Source organism: Macrobrachium rosenbergii, chromosome 23 (genome assembly GCF_040412425.1).
Source record: "Macrobrachium rosenbergii isolate ZJJX-2024 chromosome 23, ASM4041242v1, whole genome shotgun sequence".
In the NCBI taxonomy this organism is placed as follows: domain Eukaryota; kingdom Metazoa; phylum Arthropoda; class Malacostraca; order Decapoda; family Palaemonidae; genus Macrobrachium; species Macrobrachium rosenbergii.
This window is the reverse complement of record NC_089763.1, coordinates 32743869-32768388: the sequence shown is the minus strand read 5'-3', so window position 1 is coordinate 32768388 and position 24520 is coordinate 32743869. Positions and strand designations below refer to the sequence as shown.

At 37.4% G+C, this 24520-nt stretch overlaps 1 non-coding gene across 1 annotated transcript; it reads right to left on the bottom strand.

Moving 5' to 3' along the window:
- Positions 1 to 2424: 2424 nt before the first annotated feature.
- TRNAS-UGA (transfer RNA serine (anticodon UGA)) lies at positions 2425 to 2506 on the bottom strand. The gene has a single exon. It is a non-coding gene; the product is annotated as a tRNA-Ser (tRNA).
- Between the last annotated feature and the right edge of the window lie 22014 nt (positions 2507 to 24520).

Sequence of the window (24520 nt, the reverse complement as noted above, 5' to 3'; positions counted from 1 at the left end):
GAGGAATACTGCCATATAGTTAAAAGATCCCAGATGTTCTAGTTTATCAGCATTTCCCTATCGGGAAGGAGAGAAGCAAAGATCATTTCTTTAAATAAAAGACAATGATAATGATCCCTACATGCACGCAATGCTGCCCGATAAAAGACAGGAGCGATTTTCTATAATACAGGTAATGATGTCACCGGATACAAGCAATGGCAATATTACTCTGATGCAAGCAGTGGTGAATTACAAAGACGCTAATAATGGTAATAAGCCTTAAAATCATTGTATAAAACGATGTCCTAGCCGACATCAACAACCACGAAACGTATGCCATTAAAACTCTGAGTGCAAAGGGGCAAAACGGCGAAAACATCAAATGTAAATAGAATAAAACATAATGGCAAAAATGGAAAGGGTGTGTCTCTTTCTTTCTTAAAATCTTCAGACGAAAAGCCTATATGGTCAGAGTCAACCGACTATAAACCCAAGAGGGCTCCAAAGGGGAATCTGTCTACAGAGAGAGACGAGTTAAAGGAAAGGTGATAAATAAATACGAGGTAATATGGAAAAAAAAAACATTGAAAGCGACTATTCTAAAGACCACTGCTGCCGTAGCGCCAGATTACAATACCGAATTACAATAAAATCACGAGGACCGCACAGGTTAAGTTAAGTATATCTTAGTTTAACCAGACCACTGAGCTGATTAACAGCTCTCCTAGGGCTGGCCCGAAGGATTAGATTTATTTTTACGTGGCTAAGAAGCAATTGGTTACTAGCAACGGGACCTACAGCTTATTGTGGAATCCGAACCACTTTATAGCGAAAAATGAATTTCTATCACCAGAAACAAATTCCTCTTGTTCTTTACTGGCCGGTCGGAGATTCGAACTCGCGACCAACTGAGTGGGGCCAGGGTATTTGCAAATATAAGGAGGCACATTAATCAACTTGGTAGAACCTGACATTATTTGCACCAGGTAGTTATAATAAAAAAAAAAATATTATTGACGACAATCAAATGAAAATCTTTGATGTTATGGATGGATAGACGGACAGCTAACTTGAAGCAACCTCACTCAACTTCTTGCAAGTCTACTGATAAAATGAGCGTCTTCATATTACAATGAGCTACTAAACTCAATTATTGAACGAGATTTCTGATTCCATATGAGGTTTTGGTGCTTCCAGGGTGTCGCTGATGTCACATAATGCACATTATGATTACAAATGGAGTAAAATGAACGTTATTCTCATACTGTCACTGTCTTATGAAATTTGTACGGACATTTCAAGGTTGATTTTGTCACTAACTTCTTATTAAGTTTAGTCATTTAAATGGCTGCTACATAAGATACTTTTGGTGAACTGAAGAAATGACTTTTAGGTATTCTATGTGAATTGCAAAGGACTTTTATTCAGGTGCGGACAATCGACTTCCTTTGATACTAACAAAAACAAACAACAAAAAAAAGACCAATATTAAAAACGACATTTACTCCCAAGTTATCTTAGAGAGAGAGAGAGAGAGAGAGAGAGAGAGAGAGAGAGAGAGAGAGAGAGAGAGAGACCTGACCCAAGAATGAGACGATTATGTGATTTATTTTTCAGCCTATAAGTACAGCCACAATCATTTATATCCCCGTCAACGACATCACCCCCTAGAGGCCTTGGGGAGGGAGGGAGGGAGGGGGACGGAGTGGAGGAACACATCACTCCTGCACGGTGGTCCGGCTAAACTCGCCTCTATTCACACGTAGAGTAAGGTCGTGATTGGCGGGATGGCTCCCACTGGTGTTGCCCATCTCACAATCGAGTCACAGCGGATGGTTCTTTTATGATTTTTATGAGGTGCGGCACAGCAAACACGGAATAGGGCAAGGAGGGATGGGAAGGGATGGGATGCAGGCGGGGGAGGGAGGATGATAAGAGAACGGCAGCCAAAGGGGAATGGGATAAATGATGGGAAAATAAAAGGGGAAGGGAAATTACGACGAGGTTTTAATGAGCTTCACATTTGGGAGATTTTAGTTGTGGGTGGGATCGTATTAATTGCAATCATTCGCCTCTCTCTCTCTCTCTGTAAGAGCATTGAGCATACATCGAAGCCTTTATGTTATCAGCTGGTTAATAAACAAAAAGAAAATCAACTTGGAAAGGCAGAAAAATATCAATAATTACCATTAAGCGCCTAGCAAATTAGCACACCTTAAATGTTTCAGTCTAAAAAAAATACATCAAACAAAAGGAATAAATAAAACTAAAAATAAACAAATATAACACAACGATACCAACTCCTAATACGTCACACCTCCAAACCTGTCGCATTATTTTCCCAGTTACTTACAACTCTAAATTCGCTACAACACACAACAACAGTGTATGAGGGATAAAACTACAGTATACGAAAAAAAATTTCATGAAAAAAAGTTCAACCGCTGCGGACAGGATTCGAACCTGTGCGGGCAGAGCCCAATGGATTTCAAGTCCATCTCCTTAACCACTCGGACACCGCAGCTCATGCCGAGGGAGACACTCTGTCGGGTTTTTCACTGCATTTTCAGGGCTTGCAGAGCAAACCTGCGACCTGCAATAAGGTTTATCGTGATGGTGGGCTATTACTTGTTCAATGACGCTTTAAATAAAAGCATCACATGGAAAAAAGCACGAAGCTAGCCATAGAAAACGAGATATTACGTTTGGAGACGAGCGGAAATACTCTGAAATCGATCGTGGATGTGCAGTTCACACTTCTCGTCAGAATTCCTCCGGTTATTTTCTTCAGTATCGTAACACAGGATATGCAGATACCTTATATGAAGACTTAAACCTATTCTTCATTAATCTAACGTCAGTTTTAGACCAAATGAAATACAACTAAACGCAAAATATCTTAATTTTAAGTCCTGTTTTCGTCTTACGAATTCACTTCCTCTCTCTCTCCCCAGCTCCTTACCAATGCGCCAAGTCGGTACAAACACATTCGGTTTGTGTTCCCGATAAAACACGGAGTCAGAAATTCTCCGAGATTCTCGCTCTTGCTCTATTTATTCATTTATGTGCTTATCATTATTTGCTTTTCCCTCTTCCACCAATGACTAAATCATTCGTCAACTGCATAGATCACCTAACGAAATAAGAGTAGTTATTAATATCAGTATTGTACAATATATGGAACAGCCTTCATTAATTGGCGTAAAGCAACCTTCCGCAGGTGAGATTACCCATACGCAAACACCTGATCGAAGGGAATTACAGTTTAATTGCCCCGAGGTGCCTCGTTATTTTCAACAATGCTGGACCTGAAATGCGTGACGAGCGATCTTATGCACCTTGGAATATATCTGCCGGTACCTGCACCGTTTCCGCGCTGCAGGGGTACAGAAGTATCACTATACTTTGCTCTTTCACTGAAGCTTCCCTAAAAATCAGCAACTCAAATTCATTGGGTGTTTCTGCCTAAAATATTAACCTACGGTACCCTATCGCTCACAGAAACAGTACTTCACTGTCAGTTATACTGTTTCTGTAAAAGGAACTACCTACAAATTCAACACGTCTTCTAGCTATCTATCTATTAATCTCCTACTTCAATTATCTACCCGTACTGCTGTCTACCTGTCTACTCACCCACCACACACACACGCACATTTGTAATAATGTGAAAACATTATCACTAATGTGTACCTTACTGAATTATTGGAAATTTTCTTAAATGATTGATATACTCACTAAGTATCTATTAGCGAAAAAATTTTGGGGTAAACTTTTCACGAGAGAGAGAGAGAGAGAGAGAGAGAGAGAGAGAGAGAGAGAGAGAGAGAGAGAGAGAGAGAGAGAGAGACTATGATAACCTTTATAAGATGAACAAAAATCTCGAGCTAGGCAAACTTTTTCAAATATATTTCATATTTAAAATTAACTTCAATAAACTTCTTTTAAATGACTAATAACAGACAATTAAGTGACCACTGTCATGCAGCCACAAGAACAAGGAAAAGCTCACAAATTATTGACGATAAAAGAACAATTTTAACTCGGTTACGGTTGGTCATATAATGTATTGAGGCCCAAGGCAACAAAATCAATAAAATACAAAACACCTTATTGAAACTTGTAACAAACCACAGCGTTTGGTGCAAGCGGTAGGGCAGGTTAAATTTTTTTATTTTTTATCTTATTAACAACGAGCGAAATCCTGTTTTTTTCTTTAATAATTATAAGCCGTTTCTACAGATGATGCCAAGGTTCATGAAATTTTCTCCTCCTCGATAATTCGTCTTCACTAATAATTGGCGATCTAGTTACAAAAAGAAAAAAAACTACTTCCACCAGTAACACGTGGGTAGGAGAATATTTTTTTCAACACAGTTTCCGACGATAGATATTTTAAACCAATCATTAATTAGTTTCCACAGATAACGGATAGATATTTTAAACCAATCATTAAGTAGTTTCCACATATAACGGATATATATTTTAATCCAATCTTTATGTGGCTTCCACATATAACAAATGGATATTTTAAACCAATCATTAAGGAGTTTCCACATATAACGGATAGATATTTTAATCCAATCATTATGTAGTTTCAACTTATAACGGATAGATATTTTAAACCAATCACTATGTAGTTTCCATAACGGATAGATATTTTAAACCAGTCACTATGTAGTTTCCACATATAACGGATAGGTATTTTAAACCAACCGCTATGTAGTTTCCACATAACGGATACATATTTTAAACCAATCACTACGTAGTTTCCACATATAAAGGAGGTTACATAAATTTTCGTTACGAAAAATGTTTCCATTTAAGAACGGGTGGCTTCAGACAAAATGAAAACAATTAGTGGTGGCTCTAGGAAACCTCTAGGAAAAAAATAAAAACTATCATCGAGGTTCATCTTTTACTTGCAGAGATTCCATGCGAAAAAACGCTAATGTCAACTGATTCATATAATCGCGTTAACTTTCGTACTAAGCATCTTACTAATATATGTACCATCTTAATAGTTTGTTCTCTATAAATACTTCTTAACCACTTTGCCTTTCCAACGATAAATCTGCAATTAATACTGACTTGTATCTAACCAATCGTAGTGAATTTGGGCATTTGACTGGTTCGGTACCATATCCCCCAAAAAAGTTCTCTCTCCAAGGAAGTTTGTCTGTCCCCAAAGAAGCTTGTCTAAGCAAACCGTTTCGTCTGCAAGCATTTTTTAGCCTAACGGCAGTTTTCAGGAAACTATCAGTTCAGCAATCCATCATATCCGCTTCGAAAAAACTTGCGATGTGTAATCTACGTAAGCTTCGACAGATATTAGGTCCCATAATATTAGCGCATCCCTGGAATTTATAAATGACTATTACAAGGTCGAGTTCGACACAGAGGCATGTTCGCTGTCGCACTCTTTGTATTAAGACGGAAAAAACCTGAGGAATGATAAGTGCTCCAGCGAGATATCTTTCCTTGCAGCCAGTTAACTGAAGGAGTTGCCTCAGGATGTAATTTTACCTGACTTTAATAGCTTTTCCCGGATCTCGGAAAAAGAGTGGTTGATGGGAAATTTTTCCCGGATCTCGGGAAAAAAAGCAGCTGATGGGAAATTTTCCCGGATCTCGGGAAAAAAAAAGCAGTTGATGGGAAAATTTTCCTGGATCTCGGAAAAAAAGTTATTCGGAAAGTTTTCCCAGATCTCGGAAAAAAAGCAGTTGATGGGGAAATTTTCCCAATCGGAAAAAAGCAGTTAATGTGAAAATTTTCCCAGGTCTCGGAAAAAAAAGCAGTTAATGGGAAAATTTTCCCAGGTCTCGGAAAAAAAGTTATGGAAAAATTTTCCCGGAACTCGAAAAAAAGCAGTTGATGGGACAAAAAAAAATTTTTTTTTATAAAGATTCGCCTTCTGTCTTTTCTCCACGGATATTCAATGAGGACTTTAAGTTCGTGTACTAACTCGGCTCGTTTTTCAAGGCTTATTGTGCCCTACTGCTGGCCAACTGCATGCGCCTGCACTTTTCCAAACCATCCAGGCATAATGAAACAATAAAGCACACTACTTCACTCTTCGGGCAGCAGTCTACGAAGTACCGATTACTACTTCCACATTAGATAACCGGTTTTAACTGACCCGATCTGACACACTCAAATTATAATATGTATATATATATATATATATATATATATATATATATATATATACAAATTATATTATATATGTATATATAAATAAATATAAACATATTATTTATATATAAATAAATATATATATATATTATATAAATTATATAATATATATATATATATATATAAAATATATATTATATATATATATATAAATATATATATATATATATATATATATATATATATATATATATATATATATATATATATATATATATATATATATATATATATATATATATATAACCTGAACTTTAAGGGACGCGAGTTTGTATCCGCGTAGCCTAAATACAACTTCTCTTCTGCAGACGGATACATAAATTATCACAGAACGAAAACAAAAGGCCACAGACACAGCTATTTACCTCACCGCTGACCTTCAGACGATAAATTCCAAAGCATTCGCCCAGAAAACTTTCTTGCATATAATATTCGGAACATCAATTCCCTGTCATAACTATCAGTATACCATGACAGTGAGGTTTCGGCTTTTTTGCCGTTCGTAATGATATTCAGATACGATTTTCTATGTCAGTGGCTGTCGCTGACTCGGCAAGATTTGTCGATTTTTTTATGTTACAAAAAATGAATTAAAAAAAAAAATCATGAGATTTTATAAAAATTTAGGTCGGTTCTCGGATACGAGAGAAAGGCCCTTGTCGTCCTAGAAATGAAAAAAAAAAAAAAAAAAAAAAAAAAAACACTGAAACTTGCGACAGATCTTAGCAGTTAGGTGCAAATAATAATGGGTTATATGATGGGTGTAGCCCAACAAAGTAAATTATTATATTTCTTGTGCAAACACTGCATCCCTGATCATGGTAACAGTGACGCCAATTTCACACAAAATTTCAATACAATTTAAAGACTGACTTTGGTCTCCCAAGTTTATGCCTAAACGCATTTTCATTATTTTTTCTCTTATTTTATTTTCTTCCCCAAATGCAGCTCTTCTTCACTCAGTTTCTATATAATTTACAACCCATCTAGTACACGTGAAGTACTTTGCATCCACTCCAACGTACAGCAAAAAAAAAAAAAATGTGCTTTATAATCGCTATGATATTTTTGGATTCTTCCAATAAGATTACAGACTGAGAGAGGTATCTTTTATATTGTAACGTGATAGCTAATATGTCCGTCACGGTTCTGAAACGTGTATGATACCGAATACCTTAGGCTTGAGGCATTTAATTTGAACGTAAAACGCAGAGCCCATGTTCCAGCAGAAGACTAAAGGGAACGCATAAATAAATTTTTTTTTCTAATAATCTGATTTCACATTGTATACAGTCGCGTCACCTAACAGTTCGCTTAAAGATGTTGAACGTCAAATATTGCCCGTGCATTGTATGAAAAAAAATCATGCCCAAATAACGCACAGTATTAGAAAAAAACCGGATGTAAAAAATTTACGCAAAACATCTTTCCCAATCGAAAACGCCAATAAACTTTTCATGGCAAGAAAAATACCATTATATCTCACATTTAGTTTCTCTCTCTCTCTCTCTCTCTCTCTCTCTCTCTCTCTCTCTCTCTCTCTCTCTCTCTCTCTCTCTTGCATTCATGACGCGTAACCTGGATATCAAAGTGCATGAACCTAAAAAAATATATGAAAATAAAAAGCTGCGTTCCATTTCAATAAGTTATATTTAAAGCTCTAGATTACACCCTCGCTAGGAGAGAGCGTGACGCAGCATCAGTATTAACGTGGGTTTCAGCATGGAAATTGCACAGGATATTGGAGGAGGAGGAGGAGGAGGAGGAGGAGGAGGAGGAGGGAGGAGGAAGAAAGGAAAAGAAATGAGAGAGAGAGAGAGAGAGAGAGAGAGAGAGAGAGAGAGAGAGAGAGAGAGAGAGAGAGATGCACGATGTATAAAGAGTGGATGATTAGAGGAGACAGTGAATAAAATGCAACAGAGAGAGAGAGAGAGAGAGAGAGAGAGAGAGAGAGAGAGAGAGAGAGAGAGAGAGAGGATGCACGATGTATGAAAGAGTGGATGATTAGAGGAGACAGAGAATAAAACGCAAGAGAGAGAGAGAGAGAGAGAGAGAGTCCATAAATGGAGTAGGAAGAGAAGAAAGAGAAGAAAAGGCAAAGAGAAGATGAGGTAGAAAAACATCACAAAATGTGCGTGAGAGAGCGGAACCACGAGGTATGAAAGAGTGGGTGATTAGAGGAGACAGAGAATAAAATGCAACAGAGAGAGAGAGAGAGAGAGAGAGAGAGAGAGAGAGAGAGAGAGAGAGAGAGAGAGAGAGAGAATATATGAAAAACTCGAAAATTATGATTACACCTTGACATATCGGAAATGGAAACTACCATGACTAGGACCCTCACATGACAGCCATAGTATCACTGACTGGCAGACTGACTGATTGGTCATAATCTCTGGCGTTGCATAACCGTGACCCCCCAAAAGAATTCGTCACGAAAGAATAATGCTACGTGTCTGATGACTACAAGCTAAGATCTTTCGTCTTCAAACTGATTGAGCTCGTTGCCTCAATCATAAGTGTCAACCCTTTCAGTTTCTTTAAAATACTAAGTATAAAAACTGAGCCGAAGATTCTTCGGCGCAATCGAGTTTTCTGTACAGCCGCTACATCGTATAATCAAGACAACAGAAAACAGACCTGTCTTTCGGTGGTCTCGGTATAATGCTGTGTGAGCCGCGGCCCATGAAACTTTAACCACGGCACGGTGGTAGCCTATACTTATCGTTGCTAGAAGCATGATCACGGCTAACTTTCACCTTAAATAAAATAAAAACAACTGAGGCTAGAGGGCTGCAATTTGGCATGTTTCATGATTGGAGGGTGGATGACCAACATACCAATTTGCAGCCATCTATCCTCAGTGGTTTTTAAGATCTAATGCGGACAGAAAAAGTGAGGACAGAAAAAAGTGCAGACGGGTAGAAAAAGCCGGCACAATAGTTTTCTTTTACAGACACCTAGACATGCCCGTGACAAGTCATCTAGTGCAAGTGTGAGCTAATGCTGACTCAGGAGCTGCAGTTTAATCAGAATAATGAAATGGTTGGAAATTAACGAATCACCAGGGGTTTCAATGCCTTTCGATCGTTGTTTATTAACTGGAAACTCTCTGCCTAAATCTGCCGAAGAATTATGAAACACATGACACGATTATCTTAAAGAACTGGATAAGAAATTGGAAACTCACTGATGATTTAGTTTGCCTAATTAACAATAATGAATAATTGAAAATAAAAACATGAAAAGTTTGCCAATTAACTACAGATTCACTGAGCATAAAAAATTTATATCAATACTTCAATAGGTAATATACAACTTTTCATACAACTTTCTTTGAAGCACTTATTTTTGACAAATACTTATACCACCAAAAAATAAAGATTAAGTGTTTTTACTGAGTGGTAAAGGGTCATATTATTATTATTATTATTATTATTATTATTATTATTATTATTATTATTATTATTCTCAAAATAGCTTCTGGGTACAGAAAAAAGGAAAAATATTTTTTCGAGCTGCAAGGTCGACCGAGCAGTTTCCAAAGGGAATTTTCAAAAATCTGTAAAAAAAAAAAAATATTTCGACCTCATTTTTGTTAAGGTGACGGTAGTAAATTCATGGATGCTGCTTAAAACAATTCTTTTACAGAAGCAGCTTCAGACCTCAATAACATAACAAAAGATACTCTGACATTTTGGTTTATCTAGTTAATAAATAACCTGAATTTTCATTTTTCATCGCAACAGCATCATTAAAAACAATAAAACCATTTTGACAATCGCATGTCTGAAGCTGTTTTCCTGGTTTTGATTTCTTTACACGATAAAACCTTTGAATATTCGAATTTATTTTTATTAACGCTATTCTCCGCGAGGTTTAATTTTTTCCACTCATTAATAAGTAATAAATCTGTTCCAATAAAAATTATATTAATATAACATTTCATATGTCTAAAATCATTTTCAGCTTAATTACAATTTCTCCGAAGAATAAACAGCAACAAAACATATTCGAACATTTCCGCTTTTGTTTTAACACTTCCCTCCACCTCTTCTTCGTACAATGACATAAAATGTTCTAAACATTTTTGTTTACGTCTTAAAAGCTATTCACTATCTGGCTTCAATTATCCACTATATTTTTTCTCAACAGCCATTACTTTCATAAAACGTAGCTCCTCGACCAGTCTTCATTTCTCTAATGCAAAGATTAGAAAAAAAAAATCTCGATCATTTTCATGTTTAAAAATAAGTTCTCCCTTGTTATTCACATATCCACGCAAGGAAGAAAAAATGTAATGCAAGTTCACCTTTGAACTTCAGTGAACTTTAATTTCACACTATGATGCAGCATTCCGTGTTGAGATCATTGAGATCAACATGCTTCATTTCCTCTCTGAAACTATACTCGAGTTGGCTCTTTCATTTCCCTGCATCTCCAGTGTTAGGACCCGGCTACAAATTGCTGAGATGTTAGCTAGTATTGCACCGGCCCCGGTTTTTTTGCCATGCCCCTAACGTTAGTTAGGTTAGGTTGGGTTTGGTTTGGTTAGGTTGAAGTGAAAACCTCCAACGCAGTTTGGGTGTGGGAAACATAATGAGATTATTTTCAAGAAAATTCTATGGTTAGTTTTTAAGATACTGCGTCCCGCCTTTTTCATGGAAAGGTCCCGGTACTGATTATATATATAACTATATTTACACAGTATTTGCAGATTTTCACTGACACCAGTTTCAAACTAATAACCAATTCTTGCATGGCATTAAAACTTGAAGGCTGCCCTATAGTACTCACTATCTCCAACTTCAATTTCAACCCTTTTTCATAACTCCACATTTGTATTTGCTCTCTCTCTCTCTCTCTCTCTCTCTCTCTCTCTCTCTCTCTCTCTCTCTCTCTCTCTCTCTCTCTCTGTCCCTCATCACTCGAATTCCCTATTCTATGTCACGTTATTTAAGGTAGAAAGGTTACAGACAGGTGACAGTATGCTCCCATTGTGCCAGACGTAACATACTATGCATGTATTAGAAAAAAATATAGTAAATTTTATCGCCTAATTAAAAGAAGGTTAGGAACTGATGTATTATACCAAGAGACCTAATTCTGTGTGTATGTATATATATATATATATATATATATATATATATATATATATATATATATATATATATATATATATATATATATGTGTGTGTGTGTATATATATATATGAGAGAGAGAGAGATAATTGTGTGTGTACATATATATATATATATATATATATATATATATATATATATATATATATATATATATATATATATATATATATATATATATATATATATATATATATATATATATGAGAGAGAGAGACAGAGACAGAGAGGAACTGGTATTTTCTCTATTGCCCCCTCTTACAATCAGACACACGCAAGTCCCGTTGTCCCTCCATTTAGGAACAAACTTAGAAGGCGATCAAAGAAGAGGTTGTTCCCCCAGGTCATGCTATAAAAACATTAAGGGACTTCCGTCTGCCCCGAAAATACGGTTGCTGACCCTGTAATATATATCCGAGAGGGTAATAACAAAAATAACAACTCTGCAACTGCACAGCAGACTTCCATTTTCAGCTACGGGTGCTAACATTGGAAAACCTCTAAAACCTCTCTCTCTCTCTCTCTCATAATGTCAGGTAGCAGAGCTATGATTTGAAAGTATTTTTTATCTCTCTTCGTATAAACGCTGCCTCCTCTTTTTGTTTAGTTTTCCTTGGAAAATAATTGCAAAGATCCCTCTTGAATATTGTATTAGCATAAACACAGGCAGTATATGACATTAAAAATAAGGATTGCCCATTTAATTCCTGACAGTATGCAAACTGGGTATATTTACGGAACAAAAAGCAAAAAATCTGCCAAAACAGGAAATAGAGTAGATATCGCTCCCGCCAACTGACACCGAATCAGTTCCCCAAATTTGCTATATATATATCCATAAAAAAAGTCTAATTAACTCCCATATCCTGCTATTATATAATAAAAGCTTCAAAGCCTAAAAAACATAAATTGCCTTGGCTCCTAAAGAGGAGGACTAAATAATGAGTTGGAAAAAATCTATAATAAATTAACAAGGAAAAGTGAACGCTGACAGACGATTTTCTTTCATGCCCATCCATGCATGATGGTCCATGTCTGTGCCATATTTGAATCAAATCCCTTCAACCATGAAGCAGTAGAGACGACAAAGGAAGCGTGATAAGACACAATTGCACAGCCAGATGGACAAAGGAAAACCTAAATATAGTGACCTCAGCTTTGTCAGTGGGAAAGTAATAAAGGGCTCACAAATTCTCGTCTTTCTTAAGACTATGCTGAGTGTTGCTGTCATTGATTCATTACAGCAACAAAGGCTGTGGACTCAATTCTAAAAATATTTGTTCTTAACAAGTTTCCTAGAGCAACTCTGGTTGGGCAACAAGTTATGTCATGATTACAACGGCAAGAACACCTGCTCAAACCTTTAACTAGTAAGGTAGTACGAAACAAGAAATCGAACTCTCCACACCTATGGCTTAAAAAATGGTTAAAACATGTTCCTCTTAAATCTCTTTTTAAATGCGAAAGGAAGGCAGACTCCATGCAAGATTACCATACATGGCGAAATCCTTACTCCTTATATCTAATCTGACGCGATTTCCAAATATGAAGAAACCATCATTCCTTGGATCTCTCTCTCTCTCTCTCTCTCTCTCTCTCTCTCTCTCTCTCTCTCTCTCTCTCTCTCTCTCTCTATAAAAAAAAAAGACGGACCCAAGAAAATAAAGGAGCAAGTGAGGCAAACAAAGAAAAGAGTAAAAAATAGAGAGTAGCATAAAAGACATTACTGCAAGGTGAAATATGCAAAAAAAAAAAAAAAAAAAAAAAAAAAAAAACGCGATCGATAGCATGAAAGGGGGAAACAAACCTTTGGATATCAAAACCAGCTGCTTGAGACTCTCTCCTCGGCAATAACAATAATTACGTGCGCGTACCCGGCTCCTACCCCCACCCTTGTATAGAGTTTCTAAATGCACCGCATCCATCAAATCCTAATAACTTTTAAGTACACCCTTCATATCAAATCCCTTTCACCCCTTTCCCTGGGTCCCGCCCCCTCCCCTCTCAACCCACATACCCCTCTCTTCCCCCCTCCCCTGTGGCTTTCACAATACGTATTCACCATTTCTCTTCATGCCACAATAGGCGAGCGGTATCCTATGGAAGGCGAAATTGCTTTCTTTGAACAGAATTGAACGCACCATTCTGGAGCGAACGAACCGACGCGAGACCAATCAATGGGGGAGAGAAAAGGCGGAAGAGCAAGGAGGTGGGAAGGAAGGAAGGAAGGAAGGAAGGAAGGAAGGAAGGAAGGAAGAGAGAGAGAGAGAGAGAGAGAGAGAGAGAGAGAGAGAGAGAGAGAGAGAGAGACCTGGAGCATAAGGCCCCCAGCACACAGAAGAGCCGATTTTTTTTTTTCAATAAGGAGAGAAAACCTGACTGATATTTTTTCGTGAATAAATAAACGCCTTTGCCCAGATAACACAGGAGGGTTGAGCCATTGACTCATTCATTATGTAGCCAAGTACTTGCAACACACCTTAGATACCTCCTACAAGCAGCAACGGATTACCATAAGGCCCGAATGCCAACATGTATGATTGAAAAATCATTGTATTATAGACAAGTTAAAGACCGAAAATGGAGAAAGAATCTCTGGCAAATGCTGGATGATCATTTACCAGATAATCGTATGAAACACTGGCTGGGACTACCAATACTACCACTTAAGTCATTGACTTGCATGTAATCTGTTTGTGATATGTGTGCGGTAAGTTGCCGACATGTGTTGGTGACATGTTTTGCTGCAGTGAGGTCGCACCCTAAGACACCCTTCCCAGGAGCAAATCTACACCTCCGCAAACCGATTCAAAGCCTTTAAATACATCTCAGCTTCACTCCGATTCTTTAGTGATGTTCCCAGTGTTCTTCTACTTGCCCGTTAACATTCCTCTCCTCTTCATTATGGGCGTGTAATGTTCTTCAACAATTATAAATATTTTTTAAGTATTCAAACTTTTGCAGCTCATTTGCTCTCGCTTCTGGTCAATCTCAGGGTTTCATAGACGATGTCGATTATACCTATGTTTTTATAAACGTCATCTGGAATCGACGGAACAACTTTGAATTAGACACAAATTATGTCAATTGCACCAAAACCCAACGCGTTAGGCCATTTTCTCAAACTAAATTAATTTTCCTTGGTTTTTCTCTTCTTCATTCTTTGGTGGTAACGAATTATTTCAACCTATTAAAAATAAAATTCTGGATGATCAAACTATTTCAAACTCATGTCCGATAACTGAAGTGACATAGCCCATGACTGCAGTAATTACTTAAAAATACATCATCCTATATCAATACAATTAGTTTCATCTACTTAGTTGGATACAGAAACAGCTCAGCCAGTTAAAAGCAAAGTTTTCGTTCCTACCGTCTTTTACTGCTATTATAAATTTAATAAGATAATAAAAGATTTATTCTATATATACAAGGCCCGTTTTCATAGTTGTTGTTGTTATATAGAATTTGGACCAAAGGCCAAGCCCTTGGACCCATGGGGTTATTCAGCGCTGAAAGGGAAACTGACTCTAAGAAGGTTTGAAAGGTGTAACAGGAGGAAAACCTCGCACCTGCACTATGAAACAATTGGAAGAAAGACTATGAACGGAGGCACAGTAAAAATAATGAAAGAGATTGCGGCTATAGGGGCAGAAGGGCCGGTGCAAAGTACTTCGCTGAGCAGAAAAAGTAGTGCTTTTCGTCTCCTGAGCGTTTCAAAAGTCGTCTTTGCGCAAAACCTCACAGGAATATATAAATTAAAATGAGGACAAAACCTGAAACTTGACTCTGATGACATCGATGTTAGATGGTTATTTATGCAATAACGGTTCCTCTTCTTTTGGCAAGCTATGACTTTCCGCCTTGACTCTTTTCACTCAAATTTTTATAAATAATTTCTATATAATTTCCTTCTTCCAAAAGGAAGGTGAGTCATTGGTAAGACCATCAGCAATCTTTAAATAAAAGTTTCTATAAATTCATTTCAGGTCAGCACTCTTCAAGGACATACTATACAGTCGTCCTCAATGAAGACCATGAGGAATTAATAGTAAATACGTAAACAATTCACAAAAAAATACGTAAATACCTCAATAAATAACTTTCAGTAAATACATAAACAACTCAGGAATAGCGAACAAATACACGCACAACTAAACAGTTTCACAAATAAAATACTCCACAGCCATGCACGTAACAATCACGGCTTAAGACCAAATCTCTTCTACCAAACAGTCGCGTGATTATAATCATGCTTAATCCACGACCGAAACTGGTGGCGCGGTCGGTCCGGTCCTCACCGCCAAATTAGAGAGATGGAATCTTTGTGAATAATAGGCAAAGCTCTGTAACATTACTATAACGGCTAATAAGAGTTAATATAATGATAAAGGGGTATGCGCCATTTTTCCTTGCATGCCGCAATTGATATAATCTATAAGGTAGATGCTGGTTATTTGTGGAAAATGCAGCTATAATAAGACCGTTTCCTATTCAATTCTTGTGATTGCACCGGTCCACACACACACACACACACACACACACACACACACACACACACACACACACACACAGAGAGAGAGAGAGAGAGAGAGAGAGAAACCTGTACACGTTTAAATGTCTACAGAAAATTCAATGTACACTCCTGTATATATTGAATTATATATAATGAATATATACTTCTGTATATAATCATCTGAGAGAGAGAGAGAGAGAGAGAGAGAGAGAGAGAGAGAGAGAGAGAGAGAGAGAGAGAGAGAGGTGCACGAACAAGGACAAGAATTAAGAATTACGCAAGGTCGTGACCCCATGTATATATTGAATTATATAATGAATATATACTTCAGTATATAATCATCTGCGTGAGAGAGAGAGAGAGAGAGAGAGAGAGAGAGAGAGAGAGAGAGGAGAGAGAGAGAGAGAGAGAGAGCACGAACAAGGACAAGAATTAAGAACTACGCAAGGCCGTGACCCCAAGCAGCATGTTGGGTCACAGGAAAAGCCCTTTTCAATATTAACAGACCTACCGATTACGAGGCTGATTAGAAAGAAGATTAGAAGGAGGAGGGTCGATTACAAAGAGGTGATTCATCCACTGGACATCCGTCAAGGTTTTTTGATTAGCTGGAACAGAGTCCCGCTTGATTAGCTGATCATGCTCGGCTTGTCGTACGGTAACTGCTGCACGCGATCTAACCGGGCTTGCAGTAGACATTTTGATGATACTACTGTACTTATGATGTTGAGGATGTGTAGGCAACACGGGCATTCAATTTGATCGGAGTATCAATGGACATTATTATTATTATTATTATTATTATTATTATTATTATTAAGGAAGGATACAAGCCAGAAGCCCCCAGAATGATGCACCATTCTGGACAGACTGATACACAAATATATTTATGATGATTAGTATTACAACCAAGAGCACATCCCTTCAGAAAAAAACATATGTTATCTGTACATTCTTATGGGCTTCCCCAAAATGACCATTAACTTTCTGAGCTTCCCCAAAAAGGATGTTTCATGTTGAAGAAGAAGAAGAAGAAGAAGAAGAAGAAGAAGAAGAAGAAGAAGAAGAAAAAATTACTTCGGATGTTATAATACAACAGCGGGAACACATATACGTGCGATAAGTCGAAAATTTCCATTATAAAATGCACAACTTAGATCGCCTAATTAGGAGGTTAATCAATGATCAATGCGTGATTTCGTGTCTAGCTGATATTATCATTCCAACTTTTTCGTCCTCACAAAAAGCAGAGATGCAACATGGCTCGAAATTAACGCTTTATCAGTCGTAAAGACAAAGAACTCAAGTCGTTTAAGAAATCTAAAAAAAAAAAAAAAATACAGTGATACAAATTACTTCAGCTGTTGCACAGAGAGAGAGAGAGAGAGAGAGAGAGAGAGAGAGAGAGAGAGAGAGAGAGAATTCCGACAACTCTGATTACTTTCTTACCGGCCATCAAATGCGTTCCCAGAGCCCCCGTGACTACGGCTTCTTAATTACACACCTGTTATGATTACACGGGGTCTTTAGCCACTTCCCTCACCCTCTCCCCTCTCACAATCTCCCTTCCCCCCCCCATTCCCAACACTCCCATGAAATGGAGGGAGTCACTCAGGTCTTCCCCCACCCGCCCCCACTATCAAGTCTAGGGGATCTGCTGATTGCTTTACCTCGAATACCTTGTTGATTTTACACCGTTCCGGTTGGTTTGTTTTCTTGTTTATTGATGAGGGCCGCGAATTGAGATGGTTTACGGCCGTCGACTAGCAAACCTAAATAACTTTAAACAATACAATAAACTCTCTCTCTCTTCTATCTCTCTCTCTCTCTCTCTCTCTCTCTCTCTCTCTCTCTTCATGTAATCACGAATAAATGTCGAACGTCCAACTACTCAAGTCGGTAATAAATCTCTCTCTCTCTCTCTCTCTCTCTCTCTCTCTCTCTCTCTCTCTCTCTCTCTCTCTCTCTCTCTCTCTAAAAACAAACACAGACACACACACACACACACACAAACATACACATTCTTGTGCGCAAGAGAAGACATATTCGGTTGTTGTCAATATCAATCTACGTATACTCAACTATTCGATATTTAATAAAATGGTACTTATAACGAAGATAATCATAAAACGAACTAAGACGTTCACAAATGCCTCTCTATTAAAAAAAAAAAAAAATTCTGCCCAAGTAAGAGTATAGCAAAGATAAGCACATTTTTCAATACAACACATTACCTACCCATGACAAATAATACCTAAATACCTATAACCTAAAACTGACATTCTTTTAATTTTTGAGTCATACGTATTCACGAATTTTTGTCGTAATTTGGGTATTTACAAATTACAAAAAAAATTCGTACAGTAAATGGTGAATACGTATCACTCAAAAGTTAAGTCGACAAAAAATGTATCCGTACGCAGTACGCATGCGCAAACATACGGGGAGAGAGAGAGAGAGAGAGAGAGAGAGAGAGAGAGAGAGAGAGAGAGAGAGCGATAATTCTAAATGCAAATATACACAAAACTACCAACATTACAGACGACGCAAAAGGTGAATTTTCTGGTTCCTCAGGAGTCCCTAGTCTGGATATTACGAACTCGAGAGTCAGCCTGGGAATATTTCACACAAGTCACTTCCAAACAAACGGAACTCTCTACCTTCCTCTTTCTCCACAAGGCATCAATCTTCCAGATTTTCTTCTAAGTCATTTTTCCCGAATGACTGAATTGGGCAATCATGACCGTCTAGGACAATGAAGTCAAATCACGTGACTAGATTAGATTCGAATCTTTCAATCCACTGGCAATCTTGGGCACTCTCTTCCTGATTTCGTTTTCCCTGACACTTATAACCAGCCAGACCACTGGAGATCTAACATTTATGTTAATATATATATATATATATATATATATATATATATATATATATATATATATATATATATATATATATATATGTATATATATGTATACAGTATATATAGATATATATATATATATATATATATATATATATGCAGTTTCGTTGGCATTTTGTAATCATACAAATATATAAATGTATCTATGTATATACATATACATAAATGCATACACACTACTGTATATGCATATTTGAAATTTTTCGTCTAATCATCACTTTTACCTTTCCGTGATTTAAAATCAAACATACACACTCACAGAGAGAGAGAGAGAGAGAGGAGATTTCTAAAGAGAGAGAGGCATTTCTAAATATAGTGAATGTAAATCTACACGTGTACAAGCACAAGCACCTGTGATTAATAAACTTATAAATGTATATGCTTAACCTACCATAAACCAACCAACTCTTCCGCAGGCACACGGGGACAACTCCACAAACAAAAGCAATGTAGAAACACCAATCTCCATTCAAGCAACAAACAATCAGCCAACAATCGTCATATTGAAGCAATGCAAAGACACCATCTCCGTTCACTCAACAAACAAATAAACAACCAGAAACAATCGCACATACCATAAACTGTTAACAGCCAGATCGGCGTGTCCGATCACTCTCCCACCAGGTCCTAGGCGACCGGTCTAATCAGGTGCTAATTACGAAGAGCCAATTATCCCCACGACCAAGGGCTACCGGTCGGAACAAAAGGCTCCCTTTATAGGAAGCATGTCACGCCTTCCCTCACATAATGAACTCGATGATTTCCTTAATTTCTCCGCTACGGGAAGGCTGTTATTATTACACGATACTCCTGTAGCGTACTCCATGATACTCGGGGGCCTACTGCAGTGGTAATACACTTCAGTAAGTTTGGGTAAAATGGTGATGGTCCCTAATTTGCACATGCTCTAAAGTTACCATAATCTCTGTTAACAGATTCAACAACTTCAGGTCCATACTCAGAACAGAATAGAATAGAACAGAATAGAATATAGAGTTCTGGTCCAAAGGCCAAGCGCTGGGACCTATGAGGTCATTCAGCGCCGAAACGGAAACTGACTGTAAAAAGGTCTGAAAGGTGTAACAGGAAGAAAACCTCGCAGTTTTACTATGAATCAACTGTTAGGAGCGCCTGGAAAGTAAGATGGAAGAAAGAGATATGAGATGAGGTGCAGTAAAAGGAATGAAAGGGGTTGCAGTAAGGGACCGAAGGCACGCCGCAAAGAACCTTAAGTAATGCCTACAGTGCACTGCATGGCGTGCACTGACGGTACTAACCCCCTACGGGGGTCTATACTCAGAAGATGGTACCCATGCAAACAGCTGTGTCATCTGCAAAATGAATAAGCTTGCTAACGAGACCAAACCACATATATTCTGAGTACACATAAACATAGTATTGGGAAGAAGTGATATACCAGATTGAACTATGCTATATATTTCTTCTCTGTAGGAATGATATACGCAGGGCTACAACCACAGAATAATGTTTACCGATTAATGATTTTCTGTGGCCTAAAAACATGACTGTTCCTGACGCAATTTTACATTAAACTTTGTAGTACAGAAAGGAGTCTTCCAAGATATACATTATTACTGAGGGTGTTTGACTAACTTGTGAAAATCTGGCAATAAGGCCATACACTGGGGCACTTTCAGCCATTCAGTGCTTCAAGTGAATCAAGGCAGTTGGAGTGGTTGGACAGCAAGATGGAAGAAAAAAAGGGGAACAGAGGTCAAGTAAAAGGTTAAAAAGTGGGTGCAGCCAGGGATCGAAGGGACGCTGCAAACAACATTTAGTAATGCCGATACAGTGCATCACATGAGGCGCACTGACAGCACTATCCCCCAGAGGAATAAAGGTGTTTGAAGTTTCGTTTGTAAGGCCATGAAGGTAAATCGTGAAATTCATTTCGCAATTGGAGTCACGTCCGGATTTTCAGTAAGACTGTACAAATGTTCTTTAAGCTCATTTTCTTGAGCCGTAATTACACGTGAATGTCGCAGTATATTCAAGTGTTCGTGGTAGGACACAACTGTGGAATGTTTCCAATTTTACAATTTGTCTCTCTTTCCGTTACATGCCGGTTGAAATACATAGTGACCTACATCATACTGACTTTGAGAAAGGAAATTTTCCCTGTATACTTGTTGCTAATGCACATGGCACGATATACGAAAGATCGGGCATTACTGCTTCTTATCTAAAAGTGCATTTTTGTTTTGTGCATTTGAAATAATTTAAGCTGTACCATTAAAGATTACAGCCACCAATATTTCGCAAGGGATACAAAAACTATAACTTGTATAACAAAGATTGAATTACAGATTACATTTGGATTTCACCCAACTTAATTATTTATAAAAGCTTCTTTTCCTACGCTTGCGTTTCGTGCTCTGTATCAAAATCACCGGCTGAAATTGTTTAAAGACTAATCTGCTACAATCAATGCTTCGCACTGGCTATACAACAATCATACGAATTGAAGTAATGGCTTACCTGTGCAGCGTAACTTTTAAAGATTTTTTATATAGCTGTAATACCCGGTGTATTACGTTGAGAGAGATTGGTTGTCGGCGCGATTCCTTAGTATGTACAAAGCTGCAATTTTTGTCCACCGCAATTATATGCATTCATTTGATTTACGTAAAATTTAACAAATTAGTGTTTTTTTTTTTTTTACCACAGCTCTTAGGGTGTTAAAACACACAAACGCACACACACAATATGATTATCCCAAACAAAGCCCAAGTTCCAGATGAAAAATCAAAAAAAAAAAAAAAAAAAAACTCCGACACCCGTGGCAAGATTCGAACCCGTGCCCGATGTGTCAGAATGAGGTTTACGGTGACATGCGTATCCCAAAAGTACAAAGAAATCGAGAAGACGTTTTGGTTATTAAAAACATTATATATTTATCTATATTATATATATATATATATATATATATATATATATATATATATATATATATATATATATATATATATAGAGAGAGAGAGAGAGAGAGAGAGAGAGAGAGAGAGAGAGAGAGAGAGAGAGAGAATTAACATTTACATATCTGAAATAAAAATGCTGTAATTTTACTCCAGAGAACTAAACGCTTGATCGCCTTCCACTAAACAACAACAAGTAGCCTCTACTTTAGTAACTAAAATACCACGGTCGCTGGAACAATTTTTTTTTCTATCTTTTCTTTTTTACTTTTATTTTTTTTTTTGTTCTACGGTAAATGCCGCACCGGCCGGGCAGCCAATTAAACCTACGCTTCCGGCCGTTAATGAAGGCTTTAAAGGAGGTAAATTGGACCGATTTCACCTATTGCTTCTGATCACGCCACATGTAATGATCAGACGTTTTAATTAAGCGCAGAGCGCCATTGACTTCATTAACAGAAACGACGCCGTAATTGACATAGAAAGTTAATAACAATGGGATGTTCTTGACTATTTTTTTTTTCATCTTTCAGAAGTGTTTTTTCTTAAGAAAAACTTCGTCATAATGGACACAAATCTTTACCATCTGTGGAGAAATTTCAACTTTCATCTCACAATTAAATTCAAGTATAAAACAACGAACTGTTTGAAACTTTTACATTAACCAATTAACCACTAAATATATATTTCTAATATAATCTACCATCAATCAATCATTTCCTGTGGCACCCACGGGGATGCATAGGGCCTCGATGAACGCACGCCACCACATTCTGTCCTGAGCCAACTCCTCAAGATCTTACTCCAATTAATTCCTCATACTCGTCTGAGCGCCTTACTTTCAAATTTCTAATATTTATTAAATATACAGTATATTTCTAATATATATTTACACTTACTCCACTGTGAATTTCTTCACCATTTTAGTGACTCATGCTATGATGAGATCTTTGTGAATAAAATAATAATAATAATAATAATAATAATAATAATAATAATAATAATAATAATAATAATAATAATAATAATAATAATAATAATAATAATAATAAGCAAAAGGCTCATTTGAAGCGCTGAAACCAGGCCGATAACTGGCAAAGCGAGTTTCCACAAAGTAGCATGTACATAAACGATAAACGACAAAACGAAAAGAATAAATAAATAAATAAATAACAAACAGCGAAAACTTTGCAACAATACATAACACTATTACAAGCCATGAAACCAAAATCCAATAGTGCAAAGCATTAAATAGTCATAGTGCCCCTTCTAAAACCATGCGTACATAAAATGTACAGCCTGCAAACACCTGATTCCTTCGTGTTTGATTATGGCTACTATCCTCATCATTTGCGTTTCTCCAATTCAGGCTCTATATGGGGGTCGAGTCATCCGTCAATTAACCTTCTTTAACAGAAAACTTGAAGTGTATTTCGAGTGCACAGGTTTTATAATATAGCTTTCTTTACTCGTGTTCCCACCGCATTTCGAGTGCACAGGTTTTATAATATAGCTTTCTTTACTCGTGTTCCCACTGCAAGAGTTCTAAAATAAATTTACCTTACAGGTGTTTCTATTGCAAGCGTTTTAAAATAGTTTACTCAGCACGTGTTCCTAATACGCTCTTGAATGGTTGTTCTTTCATGTGTGCTTCCAATGCACGCTTTCAAAATGTTTTTTCTGTGCACATACACGCGTTTTCAAGTGGCTTTCTCGACACGTGTTTCCAAAGCAAGCAGCCACGATTAGTGTTTTTTTTTGCATGTGCTTTCAAATGCACGAGTTCTATTTACAGCCAAATCCGAGAGCAAGAGACTGTAGTAGCAACGAGGCCATCTTTATGTTCAACGACTACGCCTTATCCTTCTCACGGTGTCGGTCGCACTGAACCACCAAAATCGACTTGAAAGCCAAAACAAAAATTTACCCTAATCTACACTGGGCAAATATTTCCGTCTAAGTCTGATGACAAGATGAGGGCCCACAGAGAGTCCCCGAATTTAAACCACGAAGATGATGAAGACGAAAATGGACTCACATGTTACGAAAAACGAAACACGATGCAATAAAACCAAACCAGACCGGCAGGAATTTCAATAAAAGCCATCAAACAATGACTTTAAGGTACTTGTGTGTGTGTGTGTTAACTTACGTGAGTCCTATGGCGATCATGGTTTAGTAAAACAGAATTGACTTTGGCAAAATCCACGGCACCAACCTTTCATTCCATCAGTTACAACTGGAAACATACTGCTTAAAGATAAGCAGGGACCATTCGGAAGGCCCCGTATCATGACTATAGTACTGAGGTTACTTTGTTTATACACCAAATACGACAATAATTATCATATATTAATTATTGCCAAAAAGCTATTATATCATCCTGCTGGCGGAATGTCAACAGCATCCCGAGAACTTTATTTTTTGCAACAAAGTATTCGTGATTTTCTAGCATTTTTTCCCCCAAGAGTTAATCGTATGACTTGGCCACCGTACAATATTTCATTTTTAACTCCTACTCCTTCCAGCACATTTCCAGTATCGATCCAGTTCTCCTGGAAACGTGAACGTGGAAGCTGGTAAGTCCAAAAAGGGGACGAAACGGTTTCTTGAGAGTCCCATACTTGGCTTATCTATTTCCCCAAGCGCTAACTTTGTCTTATTTACTTTTACCTGTATTTTTATACTCCTTTATGAGTAACGGTTCTTCTTGACCATAGTAACTGTAATGCCAGATAATTCCCGGTCACTCAATCTATCACCTTCGAGGATTTCATTCACTATACCCTTTCCAAAATGTATAGATCTCTCTGGCGTGGTTGTCTGGGTCTT